This window comes from Ursus americanus, chromosome 12, assembly GCF_024610735.1.
Source record: "Ursus americanus isolate L20-20 chromosome 12, mUrsAme1.1.p, whole genome shotgun sequence".
Taxonomy (NCBI): Eukaryota; Metazoa; Chordata; class Mammalia; order Carnivora; family Ursidae; genus Ursus; species Ursus americanus.
Genome location: NC_142138.1, coordinates 40,784,260 through 40,806,237, shown reverse-complemented (window position 1 = coordinate 40,806,237; position 21,978 = coordinate 40,784,260). Strand labels below are relative to the sequence as shown.

The following is a 21,978-nucleotide window of genomic DNA, read 5'->3' as shown; positions in this document are numbered from 1 at the left end:
TCCTTATTTCTATTCACATTAACAAAAGAACTACAGGTTAGACAGGTTGAACCACAAAAACCATAGTCAGGGGATAACAGGTAGGCTAGCACTGCAGATCTATAGGATGTCACTAAGGCATTATGTATTAAGGAAACACTTAATAATGAATAGTTTGCGTCCCCCACCCCCAGGATGGCAATCAGCATTAGTGTTAGTCACGCTACTGAATATAACCAAATGACAGTTTTGTTCCTATATACTACTTAACACTGTCTAATAAACTGGCCTTCCTTCAAATACACAGAACAAGCAAAAATGCATCAAAAGGAAAATTTAACGGGGTGCCTCGGTAGCTCAGTCAGTTGTGTCCTACTCTTGATCTCAGCTCTGGTCTTGATCTCAGGGTCATGAGTCCATGCCCAGCATGGAGCCTACTTAAAAAAAAAAAAAAGGAAAATGTATGAAAAATTATAGACCCAGGTACCCTACTAATTCAAATATGAATTATACATGGATTATTTCTTCCATTATGTAGAGCACTCTGGGATAAGGAAATGTGAAATATTAGAGTTGCTTTCCCTCAATATTTTGATTAGAACAAGACCAGGTAATTAACACAAAAGAATTCAGAATGGACAAAAAGGACTGTCTTAGCAACTGAATTTAGTTTCTAGAGCTCCATGTCGGTTCAGTAGTCACTAACCACTTGTGGCTATGTATATTTAATTAAACTGAAAAGTCAATTCCTCAGCTGTACTAGCCACAATTTCATGTGGATAGTGCCTACCACATTTGTTACCAAAAGGATATATAACATCTTTTTTTTTAATTGAAGTGTTGTTGACATATGATATTGACTTCAGCTATACAACAGTGATTCAAAGTTTATACACATTAAGAGATGATCACCACAAGTCTACAAGGATATATGTATATTTACACACACACACACACACACACACACACACACGATTTCTATCATCCTAGGAAATTTTAATAAACAATGTGTTCTAAAGGGTAGAGGCCAGGTCCAATGTTTTTCTGCACATACTATAGTTCTTAATATAGTACCTGAATACGGTAGGCACTTCAATATTTGATTTAATAAAGACAAATTACTAGAGTGGCAGAAATGATCCTACAAACATGTCTTGTTTGGATAACAGTCTTTTAAGAATTGGAATATTTTAAAATTTAGAACTTGTCTCTAAAATAGGCAGTAAGAGCCCAAACGGAAACAAATTACCACAGCAGAGAAGTGGTTGGCACCAGCTGCTTCTATAATGGCTTACCTGTTCAGTCATTGCCGATCCCACTTTGTATGTATGTCCCTTACGCTCACCTGCTTCACTAATTTATGTTACTTGCCCAGACCCTGAATCCATGTTATCTGTGACCTTTGCTCTATATAGTCTATGAACATTTAAAAATTATTTTTTCTAAGTAATAATAAAGATTAATTTTGATCAGTTTTCTAAAGCTGTAGATAGTGTTACTTAAAACTGTATGGCTCCATTTTGATACATAATCCTTTCAACAATGCAAACCCTTAACTACTCTTTTTATACAAATGAAAACTTTTGAATAAGAAATATTCATTTTGTGTCTAGTTGGCAATCATAAGATTGCCTAGATCATAAGAACTAATCCATTCAGGAAGACTTTCTCAAAGACACATCTTTTTTTTTTGAAGATTTTATTTATTATAAATATAAATTTATTTGAGAGAGAGAGAGAGTGAGAGAGAGAGCATGAGGGAGGTAAGGGGCAGAAGGAGAAGCAGGCACTCCGCTGAGCAGGGAGCTCGATGCGGTGCTTGATCCTGGGACTCCGGGATCATGACCTGAGCCAAAGGCAGACACTTAACTGACTGAGCCACCCAGGCACCCTCAAAGACACATCTTAATAATTCAACTTTTGAAATTAATAAAAAAAGGTTCTCTGGGAACTACTGAAATGAAAAAAATGTGTTTGTTTTAACTTCACAATATTACCACAATTCATTTACTCATATTTGATTACAACAGCAGGTATACAATAAGCATTCCAATTGACTGAATTAATAAATTATATCCTTGCCTAGATAATAAAAAAAACATGCTGCAAGTGTCATCAGATAAAAACAAAATGTTAGTACTCAAATAGTGAACTGTGAAATTCTGGTTTGGTAACTTTTCCTGAACTCATTATTTGTTATTTGTTTCTGCTATTTGTATAGAGTATCTATAGCGAGAGAACAATTTCCCTTTCATTTAAATCTTACTCTCTTGGTGATTGAGGGTTTTTTTATGGTATCTATTTATACTAGATTTAAAAAAATTATCTACTTCCTCAGCTTCAGCCACTTATTATTATACCAGCTCATTAATTGTAATTGTTGTGAGCCAAATTACAAACAGAAAAACAAAAGTTTCTGTTTTCCAAAGAGCTGGAGTATGAATTGGTATCGTTCCTTAGCTCAACTCCAGTAATTAAGCCTAAAAAGATACGTATTTCAGAGTTGTTTATTATCAGGACCAATTCTTTCTTTCCACAAGATCAGAAAAGCCTAATTTTTTTATTCCTTAATATTAGTTCTAACTGAAAATTGTTTTTAAAGTAATGCAATAACAGAAGTTTTGGTATAGAAAAATTCATTAGATTTTCAAAAATGAGATTAGATCAATTTCCCATTTACTTTGGTAAGAAATACATAAACTATTATTCTCAGAAATAAAGGATTTTATTCTTTTGGCTTAACCTCTTTCAAATAATATACTTAAGGATTTAATAGTTTTTAATTACCTAAAAAATGCTAGATTTAAACACATTCTCAAGCTCAAGCAATTTTTACCAAGTTAAAATAATTCCAAACATAGCCAGCAGGTTCAAAAACTGTTTCAAACATCTAAAAATATCTTGTGATATTTTTTAAAAGTAATTTTAAAAGATAGGTCAACAAACTGGTATTATTAAAAACATACAATCCAGAGTGATAAAAGGAATGCTACACATACACATACACACACACACACACACACACACACAACATGCTCCTCCAGTTCCCTAAAGATGGCATTTGAGATTGTTGGCCAACAAAACAAAACAAAACAAACAAAAAAACAAAAACAAAAACCCCCAAAATTTCATTTAATCTCAGTGACAGTAAAAATGCTTAATAAGACAGTTATTGCTAAATAACACAGTTACAGGCTATCAAATGATCATAACTAGGTATAATAACCTCCAACAGTGCTATACTTATTAAAAGGAAAGCATCACAAGGAAGCAACCCAAGTGTCCACTGACGGATGGGTGGATAAACAAAATGTGGTATATACATACAATGGAATATTATTCACGCTTAAAAAAGGAAGGAAATTCTGACATGTTACAACATGGCTGAACTTTGAAGACATTATGCTAAGTGAAATGAGCAAGTCACAAAAGGACATTTACTGATTGATTCCACTTACATGTCAAATGCATCGAAACAAAAAGTAAAATAGTGTTTGCCAGGACCTGGGGAGTGGGTTAATGGAATGTTAGTGTTTAATGGGACCAGAGTTTCAGCTAAGATAAAAAGAATTCTGGAGACAGACGGTGGTGACAGTTGCACAATATGATGGATGTACTTAATCACAGACCTGCACACTCCAAATGGTTAAGATGGTAAATGTTATGAGTATTTTATCACAACCAAAAAAAAAAAAAATTAAGCATCACAATTTGACTAAATAAATACTTCTCACAGAACAGCTAAATGGAAATATTAAGTCACCAATAAAGGAAAGAGTGTTTCCCAGAGAAGGAAACATTAGATTTGCTGAGAAAAAGTTAAAGGAATCCCACAGTGAATCAAGCTGTACTGTATTACCGCACCATAACTGAGAGCTGAGCATTTCACTTCTACAGGATCAAGGGGGATAGAGTATACTGGAGCTCTTTTAAGAAGTCACAAGGCTAGACAAAGTAAAGTCAAAGCAGAATTGTAGAGTGCTTGGTGTTTGTTGTTTGGTTTGATTTCATTTTAGGGACTGTCAACAGAGCTGGCCTTGAGCAAGTCACACACTGAGCAACAAGAAAAACAAAACCCAGAAATGTATTATTTGTTAATTGTGTCCAGTTATTTTTAACTTCTTAGAAGACTATTGTAGTGAAAAAGCATAATAAAAGTACAACTCTCAGGTCACAAAGAGCATAGCAAGGAAAAACTAGGGTAGGGATGACGATATCACCATTAATAAGAAATAACTCATACACAAGAAGGATAAAATTAATGTAGAACACAAAAACAAGAGATCATCCTTTTGCATATAAATTCATCTGATGTATTTATGCCCAAATGTTATGATCACTAAGTGTTAACATAGTACAGCAAAACATTTTAGGAAAGCTGTTAGATGCTCAAGTGGAAAGGACTTATAAAACAAAGTTTATTCTTAAGCTTTTCAAAAAACTTTATTTATAAGATCTTTACCCCCACAGACATAAATGAGAAATAAGTGCAGACTAAATTTTAACATCAAAGAGAAATATATTACTCCTTTAAAAGATATAAAACATGAGTATTTTTCCAGTTCACTACAGTATCTCATGCATATAAACCACTCACTTCGTAAGTCTATTTCGTGGGTAACATGATTGGCCTCTTTTAATTTATATATGATTCATAAATATAGAAAACATCATTCAACTTCATTAGTAACAGCTTCTTTAAGTGATTTTTTTAAATCTCACACATACTTTTAAACCATGATAAACTTTCCAGAAGTTACACACTACTTCTGCTGAAATCACCACACCTCTACATCTTTATGCTATAAAAATACTACAAAGAACTTTGATACTCCCATGAATACTCACAACTAGGTGGCAAATTACATATTCCCTTTTATAGTTATTTTCTGTTTTATTGGGGGGGAAAAGGCATTTTCACATACATTTTTAAAATAGCTTTGAACATGTTAACCATGTTTTAGGTATACTAAAGAAAAAAACTACAACTTTAAAGTTAATAAAACTAGAATTGTGTGGAGTACTGAAATGAGGAATAGGAGTCAGAAGGGTTCAGGTTAAAGCAGACATTGGCGGAGTGAACATGAACACCTGAAAACTGGATATAACAATCCCTCCCCATCCCTAACTCATAGGGTCATTTTAAAAACCAAAGAAATAATACATGTGAAAGTACTTTATAAGTCAAAAATGCTTCATATAGGGTGATATTACTATTAGTAACATTATTCATATTTTTTCAACATGGTTCTCTTAACTTTATATGAGATGTCTTATAACCAACCCTAGTTCCTTCTCTATAATTACTATTAAACTATACTAAAATAAAGGATTATCCACTATTTTGCCAACCTCAAAGATAGCAAAAGAAAAGCCACCCCCTTTTTTTATTAGAAATTTACTATAGTGCTTTTAGGGACTTGATAAAATAAGAATTTTGCATTAGATCTGATATTTAAGGTTCCTGTTGGTTATTCAACCATTCTTGAAAGGACACATCAAAACTAACTGTAGGATTCTGTGTAGAGTTTTGTGAGGTTTTAACACAATGAAAATATGGGCCAGAACAAAAATTTATAGTAAAATGAACACTTTCTTGATGCTGGAGTTCAACGATAAGGTTTCCATAGCAACAAAATGGGAAGGCAGTTATGCTAACCAATAAGCAACAAACAACTGGACATTTACTATAATTCACACAAAACTCAAGTATATTCACCTACAGAACTGATATCACTTATTAATATTCAGAAGTATATTACCATAAATCTATCTCTCTGTGCTGAAATGTGCAGGACCATTGTGGACTTTGCAAATACATAATCTTACCTCGAATTTCATTAAAAGTCCAAAAGCCTCTGGGAAAGAACAAAATACAGATCTGAACTTATTTAAACAGTTTCATGAAATCACTTAATTCTTCCATAGCTCCATATTTGCAATAAATATTTTTGCATGACAAATAACACACCACAGATTTTTTTTTTAAGTTTTATTTTAAGTACGCTCCATGCCCAACATGGGCTTGAACTCATGACCCTAAGATTAAGAGTCACATGCTCTACTGAGCCAGGCAGGTGTCCCCCACACCACAGATTCTTAAATGAAAGCTCAATCCTAGAAGTTCATCACATACCAACCTATGACTTCTTCATTCTTACACACATAGTCTCAGCATACTGTTATCTTCAATGAAGACACCATGGAAATACACTTTCTGATAGCTATCCTCATTATGCCTTCTATGGTGCAAAAGAAGAAAGAAAAGAGGGGAAAACAATTAGCTTATAAAGCATGATCAGCTCTCTACGTCTCTTACGCCTAACTTTAATCAGTCTGTCAGCCACACAACTTAAGTATTAAAAAAAAAAAAAAGTAATCCTAAAATGTAAACCTCACAAAGGGAAGAGTTACTATTTACTATACTCCAGGCACTTTATGTATATCATAAAAAAAAAAAACCTACAATAACCTTCTGAGCCAGAAATTATCCCCATTTTTATAAGAAAACTTGCCTAATGCTAAGTAACACATACCAAAGCCAGACAGCAAATATGTGTTAACTATGAGATTTAAACCTAGGTCTACAGAATGCCAAAATTTGAATAACCTACTAGACTAGTCAGTGATTTTAACTAGCCTTGAAGTTATTGACTAGTAAATTCCAAAAACAAATTGGGCAGGTATATATAAGGTTACTGATTTATTATGTTGCCATTTAAGATACTATCAATTATTTTCATCATTTCTTAAAAGAGTACATTTTGACATCAAGAAAGAAAGTAAAGAGAAGTAGAAATGGAAAAATCTCAGAATGGAGGAGCGTCCACCCCTTTACTTACAAATTCACAATTTTGTATCAGTATATTCAGAACACATCATATATTGTTCTTAATGTGAAAATATCATGAACAGCACTGGTCCATGACCCAGAGGCTGTTAACATGTTTGAGTACCTTCAAAAAAATGCATACTTTATTATTATTATTATTATTATTATTATTATTATTAGCTCAGTGAGGTTTCCTTTTCCTTTTCTTCAGGAACCAAACTGATAATGCACCAGGAATAGACAGGCTCAAGTATCTTTATTGTAAAAACAGGTCCTTCTAACTGATATAGGCTCATTAGCAGATAAAAGAATCCCTCCCCCTCCTCAAAGCTCCCATGAGAATAAGAGATTAGATAACTTTTACTGATATGGTAAGAAGTAAGTTTTGTGATTTAAAGGTATACCTACTTTCTAAGAATTTATCCTATTACACATGTAAGTTCCTTTTGTTTGCTGAACATCTGAAAATTTGGCTATGCTGAGAGGAGGAGTATGAGACTGGACTGTTCTTCCTTAGCAAGAGAAGAATCTGGAATTTTGATGGCAAATAAGGAAGAAAGGACTGAAGAAGAGACAGGAAGCTGAGGAGAGAGGAGCCATCTATAGGATATGAAACAGTACACTACGGGAGGAAGGACTAAGTGAAACGTGGGTATCTTTATGGAAACCAGTTAAATACTGTATGTCAATGAACATACAGAAACAAAAACCCAGGGAGCAGAGAATGCCATAAGAACTTAAGGGCCCACCACCAAGAAAACAGAAATCTTGAAGAGACTTAGGATTTCCAAGGGTATAAATTGTGGATTCAAATTTACCTTACCTAAAGCTTGAAGGTAAGATTTCAACATGAATTTGCCTTTCACATCAACTAGGCAGCTATCAAGAACAAACTTAATGAAAAAGCAAATACTGGCAAGAAGAGCTACAAGAGATGCTGCACAAAGTAGAGGGCTAGGGTAAGGACCTGAGCAGACAGGAGATATGCTGCGGTTACTGGAGTATAGATACTTCTGGGATAAAACGCAGAGAAAAACCGCCAAAAGAAAGAGGAACTAGAGTACACGGGTTAAGAGGAATTTGTGCTCTCAAGGCAGAGACCCGGATTTTGATCTTGGTTTAGGCTAAGATGTCACTATGGAGATGTTATTTAACTTCTCTAAACTTTAGCTGTCTTGCCTATAGAGTGGAGATAACAGCACTACGTCAGTAGATCTGTCTTAAGTGATGTAAGACCAATATGAACTAGTTATAATGTTCTTAATAATGAAACTTGTCACTTGTATTATTTTTGCTTCAGTTGTACTGAGACACAGCCCCTTCAGCCAATGGAAAATTCTCAGCCTGAGATGGGGAACTCAATTATTATGACTAAAGGTAATAAACTTAAAATTATGTACCTGTCAAGTGGCTCCACCTTAAGCAAAATGATGCAATGCAGTTACGCTCCCTCATAAATACCAAAACAAACGCAAAAAAAAGTTTAATACATGTAAAACCTGATGATTTTCTGACATGAGACTTATTTATTCAACAAACATAAGTAACTGCTATGAACAAGTTGCTCTGCTCAGGACTAAAGGGGAAAAAGACATCGATAAGATATTCTCAATAATTTTAAGCACTCAACTAAGGGGAGAAAATGAGGTAGGATACAAACAACTACAGTGCAATGCAATATATGATAAATATCATCAAACAGAAAACATCCTACTTAAGTTTTGAGAACAGATTATACATGACAAGGGGTAAGGAAAAAAAAATCTGAATTGAACCTTAAAAAAAGCATTTCAGTAGACAGAATACAGCAAGAATATATATGTAAGGAAATATTAGTAATCATGGAGTGCCTGAAAAATAAGCTGCTTACATGAAAAAAGTCAAGAATTAAAAGATATTTTGGGATACAACAATGACAGCCATCAATGCTAAGCTAAAGAATTAGGACTATCTCACAGGCAGTAAGGAGTTACTGAATGTTGGAGACAACTTCTGAATCTGGCAGTTGTACATAATCTAAATAAAACAGAGGAAGACTGAAGAGGTGGAATATCAAGATACTGTATTGTCCAAATGATAATGCAGGCCCAAATGTGGATGGTAGCAAAGTAATGAATGAATTCAAGTTATAAAATTAAAAATAAAAAAAAAATCACCTGAAGAAGCTTAGACAGTACTCAAATAAAAAAGACCAGCAGATTTCTAGCATGGGCAAGAAGGGGAAGCATGATAACTTTAAAAATTTAGAGAAGTCAGATGTAGCAAAAGAGTAATAGAATCAGTCATAGAAATCAGTCACTTTTTTATTTAAGCATTTGTCAAGCATAAGCCATAGGCCAGGTGCTAGGTACATAAAGATGAGTAAGACCTAGTTGCTACAATAAACGCAAGAGACACACATATAACTTAAAAATTAATTCCTATATTGGGTGATATATTCAGTAACAGGAGCCACAAAATGGGAAGTAAGCTAATTTGCCAATGGATCAAATGCTATAGACCAGTTGCTAAAATTACTTAACAAAAATGTATCTTAAATAAAATGTTTGATTATAGGATACAAATATATTCATATATTCAATCAATATATATGCTTTTCTTAGTAGAACTTTAAAGAGTGTCCAATTTGCCAAAAGATTTTCAGGCAGACGATCAATACCACCATTCTTTAAGTTAGAGCAAAGGCAAAGATACAGAGGAATAAAAGCAGTGTAGTTCCAAGAACTGCAAATCTTTAATATGACAGAATAATATACAGGGAGAAAAATCTGAAAGGATTGAGAAGGGATGGATAATGGAAGGTCTGATATATTTTATTGTAAAATTAATGGAAAATTATAAAGGTCCTAAACGGAGAAGTTCTTTCTAACCTATACTCCCTTCTTAGAGAACAGTCCCTATCCCAAACTCATAGGAGAGTCCTTGAGTACTGAGAACTCCATCCCTCCATTGCTATAAATGACCAGATCAGGAGCCCATGTTCTGTAAAGGGCCAATCAAATTTTCTTATTAACAATTTATAACTGTGGCACGGAATAAGTGACTCAGTTAACTGTAGATATTAGACTTGAAGAGTTCATGGAAATTCAGAAGTTGGGAGTGCCATTTGGGGGCCATATGAAAGAGAACCAGTATATAGGAGATATAAAGCAGTATATATACTTAAGAGATAGGAGAACACATAGCCCTAGAAAGAAAGAAAGCCTCTAGTTTCCTGTTCAGTAGTCATGGGACATGGCTATATATTCCACCTTTGGATAAAGTGAGATGTCCCTGTAGCCTTCCAATAAATTCAATTTTTGTTTAAGCTAATTTAAATGAGTTTCTATTCCATCAATCCTGACAAAACACATTGATTAATTCTGGTGGTTAATCTAAAGAATAAATCAGAGGACAAATAGGCTAGAAACAGGCAGAACACGTGAACTAGGGAAAGAGTTATCAAAAGAAGCAATAGTAGCAAATATAGGCAGATTACGATGAAAGAAAAATAGCCGATATTGTGCAGGGTCCACGAAGTTTCATTTAAACAAGAGTTTCAGGAGGCTGAAACAGTTATCAATTGCCTTAAGGGACTAGAAGGAGCAGAAGGTCACTGATGCTTTTATGAGAATAATTTCAACAGAATAATTGGGACAGAAGTAATATTTTAAAAAGTTAAGAAGTGTTAGAAAATTAACACAACTAAGAAATTTCTTTTAAAGGGATGCCTGGGTGGCTCAGTCAGTTACAGCTCAGGTCATGATCTCAGGGTCCTGGGATTGGGCCCCACATCCTTGCTAGGCAGGGAGACTGCTTCCCCTTTCTGTCTGCCACTCCACTTCCCCTGCTTATAATCTCTCTCTCTCTGACAAATAAATACAAATTAAAAAAAATAGTAAAGAAAAAATTTCTTTTAAGGAATGTGATGATTAAAAGAAGTATGAGGAGGGGCGCCTGGGTGGCACAGCGGTTAAGCATCTGCCTTCAGCTCAGGGCGTGATCCCGGCATTGTGGGATCGAGCCCCACATCAGGCTCCTCCGCTATGAGCCTGCTTCTTCCTCTCCCACTCCCCCTGCTTGTGTTCCCTCTCTCTCTGGCTGTCTCTATCCTGTCGAATAAATAAATAAAATCTTAAAAAAAAAAAAAAAGAAGTATGAGGGAACAACAGTATTAAAAAAAAAAAAGGAGAAATGCAAACTTTTTTTAAGGCAAAGAGTCAGGGGAAAATGAAAGCCCCATCCTGCAAAAGAATGGAATGATATTCCAAAGGAAGCAGAAATCTAGGAAATCATACCCTCAATGAGATCAAATAATTTTTCCTTAAAATTGATTAACAGCAACAAAAGCCAGTAACGGCTGAAATTCCAAGAAATCTTAAAGTCAAGAGAAGAAAAGTTGAGGAAACTCACATTATTAAATACTATGTATCACTCGGTAGAGGCAGTGACTAGGTGAGTGATTTGTTGAGAACAAAGGAGTTTAGGAATAGATTGGACTTAGGAAAATATAGGTTTGACCCACAACTGGGGAATATGATGGGGAGTTAACAAGAACTAAATCAAGGATTTTACTGACCAAAGGCTTCAGGGGATGTAACAAAAAAGAGAAAAACCACAAACTGTTACTGTAAGGAAAAAGCGAGTTATTAACGATTTAGGTGAGGATAACTTCAAGTATAATTCATTACATAACCTAGTATGATGTACCCTTAACATCTAACTCACAAAAATTAAATAAGGCTATTCAGAAATGTTTCTGCCTAAAAACTGAAAAACATTCTATTTTAAATTTACATTATAAGAAATATTGATATTTATTTCATATTTTAAAAATTAAATAACTCAGACGTTTATTTTACTCTGTATTCAAAAATCAACTTCAGATGTATTGACTTACATATAAAAATAGAACTCCAAAACTCTTAGAAAAAATAGACAACTTATCTATTAGACCCAAAGAAAGAAAGAATTTTACACAAAAAGCAATTACAATATAAGACTGATAAATTCGATTAAAATTAAAGTTTGCTTTTTTTTTTCACCAAAAGATACCACAGCAGTAACAAGAGTAAGATTCCAGGTTTATAAATAACAGGAAATTCTACAATAATACTTTTATATCCAGCATTAAATCTAATCGACTCCAGCACTTTATTAACAAGCTATGCACATAACTAAATAACTGACTGTTCATTAAAGAAATAATAACAAAAGTAATAATAATAATAATTAGTTTGCACTGAAGAGATACGGAATGGGAAAAACCAGCAGTTCATAAACTACTTACAGATAAAATTGTCACTACTTTTTTGCTTGTGAATTCATTCTTTTTTAAAAAATATTTTATTTATTTATTTGACAGAGAGAGAGACAGCCAGCGAGAGGGAACACAAGCAGGGGGAGCGGGAGAGGAAGAAGCAGGCTCCCAGCGGAGGAGCCTGATGGGGGCTCCATCCCAGAATGCCGGGATCACGCTCTGAGCCAAAGGCAGACGCCTAACAACTGAGTCACCCAGGTGCCCCTGTAAATTCATTCTTTAATTGAATCAACTAACTTTTGAGTGTCTGGTACATATTAGGTGATACAGTATTTTATGACTTTCTGTGATTGTTCATTTGGACAGTCTGTCAATCCACAGGTCAAAACTGTAACTTTACGGAGGGAGTTAAGAGGGCGGAGGAGTAGGGGACCCCTTTTTCAGCCGGTCCCCTGAGTCGAGTTGGATAGGTACCAGACCAGCCTGAACATCCACAGAATCAGCCTGAGACGCAGGAAGATACATCTGGATCTCTACAAATGAACGTCTCCAGCGCTGAGAATTGAGGTACGAAGCGGGGAACCATGAAACCATGCACAGATATCGGAAGATAAACGGAAGGGGGAGGGAGCCGCCCGTTCGGGTGCCGGGAAGTGGTAGCCACCTGCACAGGGGAGTGGGCGGACTCGAGGAGCAGCACCCGCCAGAGAGCAGACTGAGACCCTGAGCCGGGGAACACGCTCGACCAGACTGAAACAGAGCTCCGGTGCGCTCACTGGAACCAGACTGAGACCGGAAGCTCCGGGAGCGCGCGGGGGCGGGTGGTGGCTGGCAGTGTTAGAAACCCAAAGGACAGAGACGCGCCGGCCCTGGAAGTGAGGGCTGGGATGCCCGGTGTGGGGCGCACATCCTGAGACGCTGCAGGGTTGAGCAGCACCAACAGAAACAGAGTTAAAGTGGCCAGAATATCAGTGGAGAACGGTCCGCGATCCCTCTGTTCTGAGACAGAGGCTGAGATTCGGCCACTGCTGCTCTGACTCTCAGAAGAGGCACAGCAAACCATCAGAGAAAGCCACCAGAGAACAAAAGCCTGGAAATACCAGCTCACAGTGTGCCCATTCCCATCCCCCCTCGCAGGGGACACGGACACTCTACCCAAACAGGGTTGCCTGAGTATCGGCGCAGCAGGCCCCTTCCCCAGAAGGCAGGCTGAAAAATCAAGAAGCCCACATCCCTAAGATCCCTATAAAACAAGGGCACACGGCCTGGGTCCCGGTCAATAATTTGGGCTCTGGACAACCCCACAACCTCTCCTCATCAGAATGACAAGAAGGAGAAATGCCCCCCAGCAAAGAAAAGACAATGAGTCTGTGGCCTCTGCCACAGAACTAATGGATATGGATATAATCAGATTATCAGAAATGGAATTCAGAGTAACAATGGTCAAGATGATGTGTAGACTTGAAAAAAGTATTAACGAAAATGTTAATGAAAATATAGAATCTCTAAGGGCGGAAATGGGAGCAAATCTGGCAGAAATTAAAAATTCTATGAGCCAAATGCAGTCAAAACTAGAGGCTCTGATGGCCAGGGTGAATGAGGCAGAAGAACGTATCAGCGAACTGGAGGTTGGGTTAGTAGAAGACAAAGCTAAAATAGAATCTGGACTCAAAAAAATCCACACTCAGGAATGTAGGTTACGGGAGATTACTGACTCAATGAAACGTTCCAATGTCTGAATCATTGGCATCCCCGAGGGGGTGGAGAAAAACAGAGGTCTAGAAGAGATATTTGAACAAATTGTAGCTGAAAACTTCCCTAATCTAGCAAGGGAAATAAACATCCGTGTCCAAGAAGCAGAGGACCCCTCCCAAGCTCAACCACAACAAACCTACACCACGTCACGTCATAGTGCAATTCGCAAATATTAGATCCAAGGATACAGTATTGAAAGCGGCCAGGGCAAAGAAATCTCTCACGTACCAAGGCAAAGGTATCAGAATTACGTCAGACCTGTCTACACAGACCTGGAATGAGAGAAAGGGTTGGGGGGGGCATTTTTAAAGCTCTTTCAGAGAAAAACATGTGGCCAAGGATCCTTTATCCAGCAAGGCTGTCATTCAGAATGGATGGAGAAATAAAGACCTTCCAGAATCGCCAGTCATTGACCAATTTCATAACCACGAAACCAGCCCTACAGGAGATATTAAGGGGGGTTCTATAAAAGTAAAAAGGCCCCAAGAGTGATACAGAACAGAAAGTCACAATCTATAGAAACAAAGACTTTACTGGCAACATGGCATCATTAAAATCATATTTCTCAATAATCAGTCTCGATGTAAATGGCCTAAATGCTCCCATAATGCCACAGGGTTGCAGATTGGATAAAAGGACATGACCCTTCCATTTGCTGTCTACAAGAGACTCATTTTGAACCTAAAGATACATTCAGACTGAAAGTAAAGGGATGGAATACCATCTTTCATGCCAATGGACCTCAAAAGAAAGCTGGGGTAGCAATTCTCATATCAGACAGATTGGATTTTAAACTAAAGACTATAGTTAGAGACACAGAAGGGCACTATATTATTCTTAAAGGATGTATCCAACAAGTGGATATGACAATTATAAATATATATGCCCCCAACAGGGGAGGCAGCAAGATACACAAGCCAACTCTTAACCACAATAAAGACATATAGATAAAAATACACTAATAGTAGGACCTCTACACTCCACTATCAGCAATAGACAGATCACCTAAGCAAGAAATCAGCAAAGAAACAAGAGCTTTGAAAGCCATACTCGACGAGTTGGACCTCATAGATATATATAGAACACTACACCCCAGAACCAAAGAATACTCATTTATTCTAATGCCCATGGAACATTCTCAAGAATAGACCATGTTCTGGGTCACAAAACAGGTCTCAACCGATACCAAAAGACTGAAATTATTCCCTGCACATTCTCAGACCACAACGCTCTGAAACTGGAACTCAATCACAAGGAAAAATTTGGAAGAAACTCAAACACTTGGAGACTAAGAACCATCCTGCTCAGGAATGATTCAATAAACCAGGAAATCAAAAATCAATTTAAACAATTTATGGAGACCAACGAGAATGAAAACACAACGGTCCAAAACCTATGGGACACTGCAAAGGCAGTCCTAAGGGGGAAATACATAGCCATCCAAGCCTCACTCAAAAGAATAGAAAAATCTAAAATGCAGTTTTTATATTCTCACCTCAAGAAGCTGGAACAGCAACAGAGGGACAGGCCTAATCCACGCACGAGGAAGCAGTTGACCAAGATTAGAGCAGAAATCAATGAATTAGAAACCAGGAGTATAGTAGAGCAGATCAACAGGACTAGAAGCTGGTTCTTTGAGAGAATTAATAAAATTGACAGACCACTGGCAAGACTTATCCAAAAGAATAGAGAAAGGACCCAAATTATTAAAATTATGAATGAAAAAGGAGAGGTCACAACCAACACCAATGAAATTGGAAGGATTATTAGAAACTTTTATCAATAGCTTTATGCCAATAAATTAAGCAATCTGGAAGAGATGGAGGCCTTCCCAGAAACCTATAAACTACCAAGACTGAAGCAGGAAGAAACTGATTTTTTAAATAGGCCAATTAATTATGAAGAGATTGAGTCAGTGATAAACAACCTTCCAAATAACAAAACTCCAGGCCGGACGGTTTTCCTGGGCAATTCCACCAAACATTCAAAGAAGAAATAATACCTATTCTCCTAACGCTATTTCAAAAAATAGAAACAGAAGGAAAGCTACCAAACTCATTCTATGAGGCCAATATTACCTCGATCCCCAAACCAGGCAAAGACCCCATCAAAAAGGAGAATTACAGACCGATTTCCCTAATGAATATGGACACCAAAATCCTCAACAAGATCCTGGCTAAAGAAGCCAACAGTACATTAAAAGGATTATCCATCATGACCAAGTGGGATTCATCCCCGGGATGCAAGAGTGGTTCAACATTCACAAATCTATCGGTGTCTTAGATTTTATCCAGAAAGAAAAATTCAAAAATCATATGATTCTCTCAACAGATGCAGAAAAAGCATTTGACAAAATACAGCATCCTTTCCTGATTAAAACCCTTCAGAGGGTAGGGATAGAGGGTACATTCCTCAATCTCATAAAAACCATCTATGAAAAGCCTACAGCAAATATCATTCTCAATGGGGAAAAGCTGGAAGCCTTTCCCTTAAGATCAGAAACACGACAAGGATGCCCACTCTCACCACCAATATTCAACATAGTACTAGAAGTCCTTGCAACAGCAATCAGACAACAAAAAGGGATAAAAGGTATCCAAACCGGCAAAGAAGAAGTCAAAATGTCTCTCTTCGCAGATGACATGATACCCTATATGGAAAACCCAAAAGAATCCACTCCCAAACTATTAGAAGTTATAGAGCAATTCAGTAATGTGGCGGGATACAAAATCAATGCTCAGAAATCAGTTGCATTTCTATACACGAACAATGAGACTGAAGAAAGAGAAATTAGGGAATCCATCCCATTTACAATAGCACCAAAAACTATATGTTACCTTGGAATTAACTTAACCGGAGTCGTAAAGAATCTATATTCTAGAAACTATAAATCACTCTTGAAAGACATTGAAGAAGACACAAAAAGATGGAAAAATATTCCATGCTCATGGATCGAAGAATTAACATAGTTAAAATGTCCATGCTACCCAGAGCAATCTACAATTTCAATGCTATCCCAATCAAAATACCGATGACATTTTTCAAAGAACTGGAACAAATAGTCCTTAAATTTGTATGGAACCAGAAAAGGCCCCAAATCACCAAGGAACTGCTGAAAAGGAAAAACAAAGCTGGGGGCATCACAATGCCGGATTTCGAGCTATACTACAGAGCTGTGATCACAAAGACAGCATGGTACTGGCACAAAAACAGACACAAAGACCAATGGAACAGAATAGAGAGCCCAGAAATGGACCCTCGGCTCTTTGGGCAACTAATCTTTGATAAAGCAGGAAAAAACATCCGGTGGGAAAAAGACAGTCTCTTCAATAAATGGTGCTGGGAAAATTGGACAGCTACATGCAAAAGAATGAAACTTGACCACTCTCTCACACCATACACAAAGATAAACTCCAAATGGACGAAAGACCTCGATGTGAGACAGGAATCCATCAAAATCCTAGAGGAGAACATAGGCAGCAATGTCTATGACATCGGCCAAAGCAACCTTTCTCATGACACATCTCCAAAGGCAAGAGAAACAAAAGATAAAATGAACCTGTGGGACTTCATCAAGATAAAAAGCTTCTGCACAGCCAAGGAAACAGTCAAAAAAACTCAGAGGCAGCCCACAGAATGGGAGAAGATATTTGCAAATGATGCTACAGATAAAAGACTGGTATCCAAGATCTACAAAGAACTTCTCAAACTCAATACGCGAGAAACAAATAGACAAATCATAAAATGGGCAGAAGATATGAACACTTTTCCAATGATGACATACAAATGGCTAACAGACACATGAAAAAATGTTCAAAATCATTAGCCATCAGGGAAATTCAAATCAAAACCACACTAAGATACCACCTTACGCCAGTTAGGATGGCAAAAATTGACAAGGCAAGAAACAATTGCTAGAGAGGATGTGGAGAAAGGGGATCCCTCCTACATTGTTGGTGGGAATGCAAGTTGGTACAGCCACTCTGGAAAAAAGCGTGGAGGTCCCTTAAAAAGTTAAAAATTGAGCTACCCTATGATCCAGCCATTGCACTTCTGGGTATTTACCCCAAACATACAGACGTAGTGAAGAGAAGGGCCATATGCACCCCAATGTTCATAGCAGCATTGTCCACAATAGCTAAATCGTGGAAGGAGCCGAGATGCCCTTCAACAGATGACTGGATTAAGAAGTTGTGGTCCATATATACAATGGAATATTACTCAGCTATCAGAAAGAACGAGTTCTCAACATTTGCTGCAACATGGATGGCACCGGAGGAGATAATGCTAAGTGAAATAAGTCAAGCAGAGAAAGACAATTATCATATGATTTCTCTCATCTATGGAACAAAAGAACTAGGAGGATCGGTAGGGGAAGAAAGGGATAAAGAAAGGGGGGGTAATCAGAAGGGCGAATGAAGCATGAGAGACAATGGACTCTGGAAAACAAACTGAGGGCTTCAGAGGGGAGGGGAGTGGGGGAATGGGATAGGCTGGTGATGGGTAGTGGGGAGGGCACGTATTGCATGGTGCACTGGGTGTTATATGCAACTAATGAATCAAAGAACTTTACATCAGAAACCAGGGATGTACTGTATGGTGACTAACATAATATAATAAAAAAACATTAAAAAAACAAAAACAAAAACACAAAAGTGTAACTTTACCCTTTCTATAAGTGCAGGCTTGCTCATCACAATTACATAAATGATTCCAAATATTTGCCAAAAGGTAAAACATTTAAAACTGTTCCTCCCACAAACTCCCTAAAAGAAAGTGAAATGACAAGTTACAAACTAAGAGAAAAATTTCACAGTATACACAAAGGATTAACATGAAGAGTATAATAAAGTACTCCTGTAAGTCAATAGGAAAAACAGAAAAATAGGCAAGAGACATGAACAGGCATTTCACTGATAAGGAACCATGAAAAGCCAGTAAACATAAAAAGAAACGTTCTACATCAGTGATGATCTGGAAAATGCAAATCAAGAGCACAATGTGATAACATTCTACACTCTTCTGGTTTGTAAAAATTAAAGATAGTATCAATTGTAAGACGGATAATCAAAGGATTTTTCATCTCATATACTGCTGATATGAATATAAATTGGTGCAATCATCATCTTCTAGAGTTGGGCATTCACCTACCCTGTGAGACAGCAATTCTATCATTAGGTATATAATTAATAGAAACTCCTATATATATACAACAGGAAAAATGCACAATATCCAGAGTAGCACTGTTCACCATTACAAAAACCAAAGAGTAACTAAATGCTCAACAAGGGAGAGTGAGTAGTAAATCAATAACCAAACATTCAACAAGGAAGAGTTGATGATAGTTACTCAATGAAATATTATACAGAAATTAAATGACTACAGGAACATGCAATGATATGAATAAATCAGCAGTCACAGATGAAAAATCAAGTTCAGAAAGATTATATTCAACATAATTACACAAAAAAACTAAAATAAAAGATGTATCTTTTTGAATTACATATCCAGCAAAGCTACATACAAATAAAGCAAGAGAATGAACACAGGACTCAAGATGATCATGACCTCCGTTGACAAGAAGGTGCAGATAGGGGGAGGTTAAGTTTCTAGCTTTTTTGGGAGGTGGGGAGTGAGTGGTGGTCCATGGGTGCTTACTACAGTGATAGATAGATGGATGGATAATTAATCTAATGCAGTGTATCTAAGGTTTAGTAAAAGTTAAAAAAACCCCAAATTTAATGAAATCAGTTCAATGAAAATTCTGAAACAGGCAAAACAGCACCTCCTTAGAGAATCACTAAGGTAGCAACTACAGGAAAGGGAAAACAATATGATTAATGTGTAAAATATATGATATTTAACACATGTATGATATTTAGATTTGTAAGTACATTTTCTATAATCTAAAACAAATTCCAAATTCTGTCATAACAACTTTCTAATAAATCAAGGTGTTTGTGAGCCAGGGAAGCAAAGCTTTAACTAATTAGAAAAAGCAAATCACTGCTGAGTTTCTAAAAGAAATAGATCTTAATATGTTATGTATTTCTTATGTATCAGTTCATCTTTATAATGTGACACCAACATTTACCTTAAAACCTAAGGTATTTATTATCATCAAATACACTCCTCCCATACTTTCCTATTCATTTTAAAAGACAATATTTATACACATATTACACAATTTTTGTGAGATTGTGAAAAACCAAACATGACAATAGAGCTAATTTCAAATAAAATTTTATTAGATAAAATTAAGAGAAACGAGATATGTTTCAAAATAAATGTTTTCTATTTTCGCTTTTCTAAGATATTAGAGGCTTTTTGACTGTATGTTTTCCCATTCAAAATATTAAATATCTTTTTAAAGCTTTTTACTACTTTCCAATTTTTCAACTTTGCTGCCAAGTTTGAACACTGCTGTATATCAAAAGTTAATCATATTAAATGTTACATGATTTTTTCATACAGTATAATTGGTTTTTGAAATACAGTAGATAATTTGATAATTGTTCAACGCAGTACATCTTACAAGGAAATGATGCAGAAGTAACTACTCTTTTTTTTTTTTTTAAAGATTTTATGTATTTATTTGAGAGAGAGAGTGCACGTGAGAGAGGAGCAGAAAGAGAAGCAGAAGCAGAAGGACAAGCAGACTGCGCTGAGCACGGAGAGGGATGCAGGGTTCGATCCCATGACCCTGAGACAGTGACCTGAGCTGAAATCAAGAGTTAGACGGTTAACCCACTGAGCCACCCAGGCGCCCTGAGAAGTAACTACTCTATTTAAATACCATATACACATCTTAAGTTTTAAGTGATTATTTATCTCTACAAACTACTACTCCACTGTTTTTTGTTTAATAGGGGACACATAGGAATAACCTGATAAAAGGCATAAAAATCTACGGTTGCCAAATTTGAAAAGCAAAAAGAGAAGAGCCCAAGGAATTAAAGGCAAAGCCCTGGGGTAAACAGACAATGCCTAGAAAGTGTCCCCCTACCAATCATTTGTGAATAGTAAAAGTTGTACAAAACTAGAAAAATCTGTATTATAATAATTAGAGATGACAGAAAAACAATCTATTTAGAGCCATCATTTTGTAACAGTAGTTTCAGCACAGATTTTTACTTAGGTAAAAGGTAGTTGACAAGTTATTTAAAGACATGCCTTATTCAATAAAGCATGCAGCATTCTACAAGAGTAGCAGTAATCAAATCTAAGCTGAAAAACCACATCGCATCAATTTATTATTCAAAGAGCTAATGCTATGTATCATTGTCCATTACTAAGTCTATACTATACTCTTCACTTATTTTTCTTCTCAACTGTATCTCAAAGCACTGACTCAAAATCAAAATATTTTTATATAAAAAGTCAATAAAGCCAGTTAGATCTACGTATCTATAACTAGTGGCAAGAAATTTTCTTAACCTATAGCTACTTCTATCTTAAAATGCTATGTACTTCATTTTTCTTTAAAATTCTAATAAGTGGAATAAATGGAGGAAAAAATATTAAATCAATACATTGTATACCTTCAAGTTATACAATATTGTATGTCAAATATATCTCAATTAAAAGGAGCGGGGACAGGGAGGAAACAGACTGAAATGCCTTGGGACTTTTAAGTTGGAAAAGTTTGTCAGTTATCTCTGAGTAACAGAACTATGAGCATTTTTTGTTTTCTTTGTGCTTTTCTGTTTTTACAGATTTTCTACAATGAACATGTATTATGTTCACAATTTAAAAGACCTGTAGGGGTGCCTGGATGGCTCAGCTGGCACTTAGTTAAGCGCCAGTTAAGCAACCAACTCTTGATTTTAGCTTAGGTCATGATCTCAGGGTTGTAGGTTCGAGCCCCATGTCAGGCTCCGTGCTGAGTATGGAGCCTGCTTAAGATTGTCTCTCCTTCTCCCTCTGCCCTTCTTGCTCATGCTCTGTCTCTCTCCTGAAAAAAGAGAAGGAAAGGAAAAGGAAAATAACTGTAAAATCCACCTTGCCTATCCTTGCCTATTACTTTCTCATGCTACATTCCTCCAACCCACCATAAAAACTTAATCATCCCGACAGAGACATTCCACTTTTCAGCATTACTGCAAAACTAGATGTCACCTAATTTCACACCAAATGGGTAAAATAACAGTGTGTTGTACGTAGGTATAACATA

General features: G+C 36.3%; 1 protein-coding gene across 2 annotated transcripts in view; it reads right to left on the bottom strand.

Annotated features, from left to right (window-relative positions):
- Positions 1-21,978, bottom strand: part of PKN2 (protein kinase N2) — a 141,208-nt gene that overhangs the window by 114,599 nt on the left and 4,631 nt on the right. Inside the window, exon 2 of one of the 2 annotated variants that reach the window (XM_045801852.2) lies at positions 6,120-6,221. The exons of the other annotated variant lie outside the window; for it this stretch is intronic. The gene's annotated coding sequence lies outside the window, so the exon portion shown is untranslated. The remainder of the gene's footprint in view (positions 1-6,119; positions 6,222-21,978) is intronic. 2 annotated transcript variants of the gene reach the window in all.